At 34.4% G+C, this 8,332-nt stretch overlaps 2 long non-coding RNA genes across 2 annotated transcripts; both read left to right on the top strand.

The window, feature by feature from the left end:
- The first annotated feature begins 5,916 nt into the window (after positions 1–5,916).
- LOC122044384 lies at positions 5,917–6,326 on the top strand. Its single transcript, XR_006129534.1, has 3 exons — positions 5,917–5,980; positions 6,074–6,166; positions 6,235–6,326. It is a non-coding gene; the product is annotated as an uncharacterized LOC122044384 (long non-coding RNA).
- A 493-nt stretch (positions 6,327–6,819) lies between these two features.
- On the top strand, positions 6,820–7,458 carry LOC122044386. The gene is made up of 2 exons (XR_006129535.1): positions 6,820–6,907; positions 7,247–7,458. It is a non-coding gene; the product is annotated as an uncharacterized LOC122044386 (long non-coding RNA).
- The last annotated feature ends 874 nt before the right edge of the window (positions 7,459–8,332 follow it).

Below are 8,332 nucleotides of genomic sequence, written 5' to 3' on the forward strand. Positions count from 1 at the left end.
GCACACTCTAAGGCTCTCTCTCCTTTGAGTTGTTCGTGTGGATACGTATAGAGAGTTGTCTACGTTGACAACTTTGAGATCCGGCACCATTGGGATGAGTAGGAACGCGAAGGGCTTCGCTTCAAAAGTATAACCTTTTTCCTTGTAGATCTAAGTGTATATCTAGGTAAACTCGTACTCGTAGTTTTTCGAAAAAAATTTTCTTTGCACGGATCCGTTGGCTAGAGAGTTTCGGGGTTTTCGCGACACGAAAAAGCGGTTTTCGCGGCCCGAAAAACCCAACACCTCATCTAATCCCATGCGTTCAACCCCATATCCTAATCTAACCCACGGTATTTTTTCCCCCAAAATGCATCAAACCTTATTTTTGCCACATATATGCGTCTAAGCCCCCCAAATCCCCCTGCGCGCGACTCTTCATCTTCCTCGCCTTCTTCCATTGCCGTCGAGCTTGAGATATCAACAAATCCGACGGGCAGCAGGGGCACACAAGTCCGAGGGGCAGCAGGGCCGCGCAGGTCCAGCGGGCAGTAGGGGCTTCTTCATCTTCCTCGCATTTTATCGTTACTGTTGAGCTCAAGAGATCAACAGGTCCGGTGGTTAGCAAGGCGCGCACGACTCTTCATCTTCCTCGGGTTTTGCTGTTGCCGTCAAGCTCAAAAGATCAGCAGGTCCGGTAAGCAATAGGGAAACCCTATTCCTGCAGTGACATTGTTGGTTCACTGTAGTTCTGTGTCCCCTTCCACCTCTAGGGCTTTGAGCACGCGACGACGACTCCTCACTACAGTTCCATCGTCACAGAGAAAATCAAGAGATCGACAATCCAGCGACAATCTCCAAGCTCCTATTTCAGGTGAGATATTTTTCTTTCTTCCTTTCTATTACCGCTTCTATTTTCTCTTCAATTTCAATGGTAGGGATCCTTAGAATGATTACTTGTATTTCCTCTTAATTTTCTACCATAGTGATCCTTAGAATCTAATTACTTGTATTTTCTCTTCGTTTTCTATGTCAGAGAACCTTAGAATCTGATTATTTATATTTTCTCTTCGTTTTCTATGGCAGGGATCCTTAGAATCTGATTACTTGTATTTCCTCTTCATTTTCTACAGTAGGGATCCTTCGAATCTGATTTATAGTTAAATTTTCCACCTTTTTGAATATAGAATGGCACCCGATAAGAAATGGATGGATCTTATTAATGATCGACTTGGTGAAGCATATGGACAGGGGATTGAAAATTTTTTAGACTATGCTTTTGAAAGAACAAGAGCAAAAAATGAAATTTGATGCCCATGTGTTAAATGTGCAAATGCACATTTTGGGTCTAGGGAATCTGTTAAAATGCATTTGATTGTTTGTGGAATACTTCAAAATTATAGATTTTGGTATCATCATGGAGAAAAGTCAGAGGATGATTTGGAACTACACAATTCAGAAACTGAAGTAGATGATAATGATTACTTCATGGAAGATCTTCTAAGAGATTTACATCCATATTATGATGATTCAAACCATGCTAATATTAGTGAGGAACCAAATGATGAAGCTAAAAATTTTTATAGATTATTAAATGATTCAAAAGAACCTTTGTACCAAGGATCAAGGGTTTCAAAATTGTCAGCATTAATAAAGTTACTTCATCTCAAAAATGTTGGGCAATGGACAAATAAATCATTTAGCATGTTGTTGCAATTGTTGAAGGAAGAAATATTACCAGAAAATTCTGATCTTCCAGATTCATATTTTGATGCTAAAAAGTTTATTAGAGATATCAGCCTTTCTTATGAAAAGATTGATGCATGTAAAAATAATTGTATGTTATTTTGGAAACACCATAAGAACTTGGATTTTTGTGAAGTGTGTGGAATATCTAGATGGAAGGAGGAAAGGCATAGTGGGGGAACTCAATTCAAAGCTAATGGAAAGAAAATTCCAAAGAAGATATTACGTTATTTCCCACTAAAACTAAGGCTACAAAGGTTATTTATGTGTTCAAAAACTGCCCCTTACATGAGATGGCACAATGATGCAAGGATTGATAATGAAATTTTAAGGCATCCAGCTGATTCTATGACATGGAAATCATTTGATGAAAGATATAAAGATTTCTCCTCAGAGGCTCGCAATGTAAGACTTGGTCTCGCAAGTGATGGGTTTCAACCATTTGCAAATGCAAAAACAACATATAGCATTTGGCCTGTGATCCTTATTCCTTATAATTTACCACCATCAATGTGTATGAACTTGTCTAACTTCATTTTATCCATGTTAATTCCTGGTCCAGAGAGTAGTGGAGATGCAATTGATATCTATTTGCAACCATTGATCGATGAATTGATTGAGTTGTGGCACATTGGAGTAGAAACTTTTGATACATCAACTTCTCAAAATTTTACTTTACGTGCTGCTTTGTTGTGGACAATTAATGACTTCCCAACATACGCAAATTTATCTGGATGGAGTACAAAAGGAAAGTTAGCATGTCCTTGTTGTAATAAGGATACTTGCTCAATGAGATTGACAAATGGTGGTAAAGAGTGTTATATGAGCCATCGACGTTATCTCCCATTGAACCACAAATGGCGCAAGGATAAGAATTCCTTTGATGGTACAGTTGAAATGAGATTGCCGCCTAAATCATTTTCTGGAAAAGATATTTTAAGTCAAGTCCAGGATTTGGAAGGCATAATCTTAAGTAAGGATACTACTAGAAAGACAAAAATATCTCATGACAAACGGGGTGATAATTGGAATAAGAAGAGTATATTCTTTAAGCTACCATATTGGGAAACATTGTTATTAAGGCATAATTTGGATGTGATGCATATTGAGAAAAATATATGTGATAGTGTTCTTGGAACAATTATGGATATTAAAGGCAAGACTAAAGATAACCACAAAACACGTCTTGATTTACAACTCTTGAATATGAGGCCTGAATTGCATCCTGTTGCGATAGGAGATGATCTTGAGTTTCCCACTACACCTTACACATTGTCCTCTAGTGAGAAATATCAGCTTTGTTTATTTCTTAAACAATTAAAAATGCCTGATGGCTTTTGTTCAAACATTGTAGATTGTATAAATGTTAGGGAGAACAAGATTTCAGGTTTAAAGAGTCATGATTGTCACATCTTACAAGAATATCTTATTCCTCTTGCAACACGTGGATTACTTTCAGAATCAGTGTATGAAGCTCTTGTTGAGCTATCAATGTTCTTCTCTAGTTTGTGTTCCAAATCACTAAAGATGGAAGACTTGAAACAACTTGAAAGACAAATTCCTATCACACTTTGTAAGTTGGAAAAGATTTTTCCACCCTCATTTTTTGACATCATGATACATTTGTCGATTCATTTAGCAATGGAAGCTATGCTTGGGGGACCTGTTCAATATCGATGGATGTATCCAATAGAACAAAAGTTGAGTACTTTTAAATCATATATTCGAAATAAAACTCATCCAAAGGCATCAATTGCTGAGGGTTATATCGCAAATGAATGTATCAGTTTATGCTCAAGATATTTCGACACATCTGATTGTGGATGTATGGAAAGTAATGATGGTTTATCCATATTTTCATCCATTGAAGAGTTATCAACAGGAATAGCATGCAATTTGGATCGTGTTGACCAAGAGCGAGCTCACAACTACATATTAAAGAATTGTGAAGAAGTTCAATCATTTTACAAGTATGAAACTATAAACTTATTCTTCCATATTGTAGTTTTAATTACGATTAATCTCTAAATTTCCTATGTAGTGACTACTTGCAAATCCGTGCTTCTAGTGATTTGGTTTTGTCCGATGAGGAATGGGACAAACAATTTATTAACTGGTTCAGAGTTAGAGTAAGTGAGATTTTTAATGTACATACATGTCTTTGTTTTCACTAATAAATTATATCTTGAGAGTAAGAATTTTTTTTTTCAAATTTGATAGGTCGAGAGGTTACATAAAAATGACAAAACCAAAAAAATGGAAGACCTACTTTCTTTGTCACGTGGGCCTACACAGTATGGGAAGTCATTTGTATGTTGTAAAGTAAATGGATATAAATTCCACACCGAAGAGCACAACAAGGGCCTAAGGACACAAAATAGTAGTATTCTCATTGTTGGGAACTATGGTGCAGAAAATATTGACTATTATGGAGTGTTATCACATATTATTGAATTACAATTTCTTGGTGAAAGACGAATTGTGGTTTTCAAGTGCAAATGGTTTGATGTGCATTCTGGAGAAAAAGGGATCAAAGTGGATAAATATGGTTTTGTTAGTGTAAATTGTCAACGGATTTTGAAATCAAATGAACTTTTTGTATTGGCCACTCAAGCATCACAAGTGTTTTATGTGATAGATAATACCTCAAAAGGTTGGCACATAGTGACAAAAACATTTCCTCAATACTCATATAATATGTTGACGAAGAGAGATTCAATGGCCACAAATATAGATGATATCCCAGAATCTTATCAAAATTGAGGATAGAATAATATAAATCTTTATTTGCTTTGTGTAAGTGTTAGTGTTTTAAACTACTAAATGTATCATTTATATTATTTTTTCATTTAACTAATATAAAAATGTATTTGTTGTAGGATCATGGACTCTCAAAATTCATCTTTGGGTACTAAGAGAAAGATATTTATAGCACCAGGTTCTTTAGCTCGAGGACGTGGCAAAATCACAAGGCATTTAGGATTGTCCGAACAAAATCATGTTTCTGGATCAATTGAACATGAGCTTTCTTTGGTGAACACATGTAACAATGATATGCAATATGCGTCTGAACAAGTCGACCATGTGGAAGACTCTCAAGCTCAAATGGAATCTAGCCAAGGTATGAAAAAGTAATTTATAGTGTGGTAAAAATATTTTCATGTTTAGACAAATCATTGTCATGTAAATCTAAACTAATTATTTTCATGTTTAGACAAATCATCTACTCAACAAAATTTGAACAAGCGAGGTAAAAATAAGTGTGGTATTGTGTGTAAATTAAAAAATGGAGAGAAACTTCTTATAAATTTCTATATGGGTCGAGCTGTTGGGTTGAATCATCAAGCCTTTACAAGACATTTGGGTATAATTGTAAGAGATGGAAACATATGCCCAATTCGAGTTCTTGCGTGGAATAAAATTGGTGAAGATGCTAAAAATCACATGCGGGCTGCTGTTACGGTGAGTCTCTTACCAATCTTTAATACTTCCTATAAAATTCTTAGGAGAAGTACTCTTTGAATGTGTCACTATCATTATGTATGTAGGTTCCTATTATATAGTTATGGATTTGATGCATTTCTATAGGAGACTTATCTATGGTTCTTTTTGTAAAGCTATGTGATTGATACTTTCTACAGCTAAGATTTAGATGCATCATATCATGATATATATTGGCATATAATTTCAAATATATGGAATTATCTAGACAAGTAGTCCTTTATTTTTGCCGCCATAGATAGAATTGTGTCCATATCATAGTTTATTGATTGGACTCAGACCATATTATATGAAATATTCCTTTATTGCAAGTTCGTCCTTTACTGATGATGTTCCTTTTAATTGTATTTTTGTGTTTTGAATCTTCACAAAATAAAATAATAATCATGCAAAACATGGTTATTATATGAAATATCTTATGCCCTTTTAACAGACTAGTTATGTCATATTGTTTCAACATGTGTTTAAAATATTTAATACTAATCAATTTTTTTATTATATGAAATATCTCATTATTATATGCTTACAAAAAAATTTTCAGGATAAGTTCAAAAATGATGATATTGAGCTATATCGTGAGACAACCCTTAAACATATGCAACAATTATGGAAGAATTGGAGATGCGAGATGAACTCCAAATTTGTAAAACCATGCAAAACACGTCAAGAAGCTTTACAAAATGTTCCCAAGGGAATGGATAAACAAGATTGGGAATGGTTGGTTAAAGAATATTTTTTAAGTGAAAGTTTTCAGGTTATTCTTATCCCATCTTTTTTATGTTATAAATTACTTTTTTAATTTAAATGTCTTTTTTATAAAATTATACTAATATTAATATATTTACAGAAAATGAGTAAAACAAATACACAGAATAGATCCTTGAAATCTATGCCACATCGAACAGGAAGCAAGCCTTTTAGGCAATTGGCATATGAAATGGTAAGACATATATTATAAGGATTTTATATTAATTTAGACATAAAATTGTGTCTTATTAATATTTATAGGGAGGAAAAGATGGACAACCTCTAGATTTTGCATCAATGGTTTTTGAGACACGAAAAAAGGGAGACCATATTGTTGATCTTGATGCAATGCAAAAATATGTGAGCATATAACATTTTAATTCATTTTTCACATGATATTTGATTCATCATAGATTTCAAAATCTTTTAACTTATTGAAGGATGAGATTTGTGAGGTTGTTTGAGAAGATTATTCCTTGTCAAATATTCAACTTGTTGAGAAATGTTTTGGACCTCAACGACATGATCATGTTTTTGGCCATGGAGGAGGAGTGAGGCCTAAAGATGTGACAGGACCTATTGCGTCAAAGCAAGAACTTCATCACGAGAATGTCACACTACGTGAGAAAATGAATAATATGGAATCTGAATTTAAAGCTTTTAAGGAGTTGATGCTGAAGAATTTACCACCTAATGTGCAAGTGACTGCATCGACTTCAAATACTATTGAAGGTTGAATTAGTTACTTTAATTTTTTTTTTATTATTTCTTGTTTATTACTTGATAAATAGAATGAGTAGTTTTGTTCATTTTGACTTGTAAATGCTTCATAGGCGCACAAGCAATTGGTGAAGAACAATAGAATGAAGGTTCATAGGCACACAAGCAATTGGTGAGGAACAATAGAATGAAGGCTCATCTTAGTGATTGACGGGTATTCTTTAAAACACTTTTCGTACTTTGTTGCAATGTTATGGAATATGTAATCTCTTTTACATGTTAGGAAATAACACTTTTCGAAATATAATGAAGCTCACTGATTTTTTTTTTTAAAAAAAACTATGTCCAACTCACATGCATGTCATAGCCTACATTGGATTGCTGATCTGTATGTGTTGCACACTTTTCTTTCTTTACATCTGCCCTATCAGCCATTGTTTTCATATAGCAATTGCAATATTAATTGTTCTTTAAGGTAGATTAGGTAAGTTACTCTAAGTTCTGTTAAAGTTTTTATTGTGATACTAATTTTTTTTTTGTATATTTATTATAGGTATTGGAGCTTGGAAGGGAAATAGACTTTTTGAAGTTTTTATGAATGTCAACATTTTGCATACTGAAGACTTTAGATAAATGAATATTTTTGATGTAATAGATGTTAATTTTGTTGGATGGTAATTAGACGTTGTGATATAAAGTTTAATGATATAGAAACAATTATCATGAATTATCGGATGATGTTTTAATATATTATGTTTTAGTTTTTATTAGCATTCATTAATATATATATATATATATATATATATATAGGTCCGATAAGTGATATCGTCATCGTCATTAACGACGGTATGCAAAACCGACCCCCGCCATTAACAACAGTATGCTAGGCCGTCGTTAAATAATTAAACGATGTTAAATTGTAATATATATAATTGTCGTTGTTACTATTAACGACGATACTATAACCGTCGTTACTATCATTAACGATGGTATCTAAACCCGTCGTTACTGTCATTAACGATGGTAGTTAATACCGTGGTTAAAAACTTTTACCGACGGTATGTTATTTCCCGTCGTTAATCAATTCCCGAAGGGTACTTTTAGCTACAACTTCCTACGGTATTAAATACCGTCATTGATGACCTTTAACGACGGGAAACACCCATTTAACGACGGGAAATCCCGTCGTTAAAGGGCCCTTTTTTAGTAGTGGTCGGTTTTAAAGAATACCTCCATCCGGCGTTTCCACGTCGCGAAGTCTCCGTCGAACTTCAGGGGATGAATATTCGCTCCGGCCATCGTCTTGATCGTTGTGCTTCAGTCGGCGGTTAGTCCTTCTGAGGAGATCTCGCTCTGATACCACTTGTTAGTGCAGCGGAGGCAGGCAAGAGGGGGGTAAATTGCCTGCACAAATTAAAACTACCCTCCTTGGATTTTTCAACTCAAAAGTACAATAGAAATAGTAATAAAATAATTAAAGCAATAAAACAAAACAGAAAAACAGAGATGATCGGGAGTTAACCTGGTTACAACCAAGAAGGTTGTTAATCCAGGGCGATAAAAAACACGCAGTAGAAAAATCTCCTTCTCTGAAGGCGGAGAAGCCTTTTACACTCTTACAACTCAGAACTATTGCTAG

The sequence above is a fragment of the Zingiber officinale genome, chromosome 2A, assembly GCF_018446385.1.
Source record: "Zingiber officinale cultivar Zhangliang chromosome 2A, Zo_v1.1, whole genome shotgun sequence".
Classification (NCBI taxonomy): domain Eukaryota; kingdom Viridiplantae; phylum Streptophyta; class Magnoliopsida; order Zingiberales; family Zingiberaceae; genus Zingiber; species Zingiber officinale.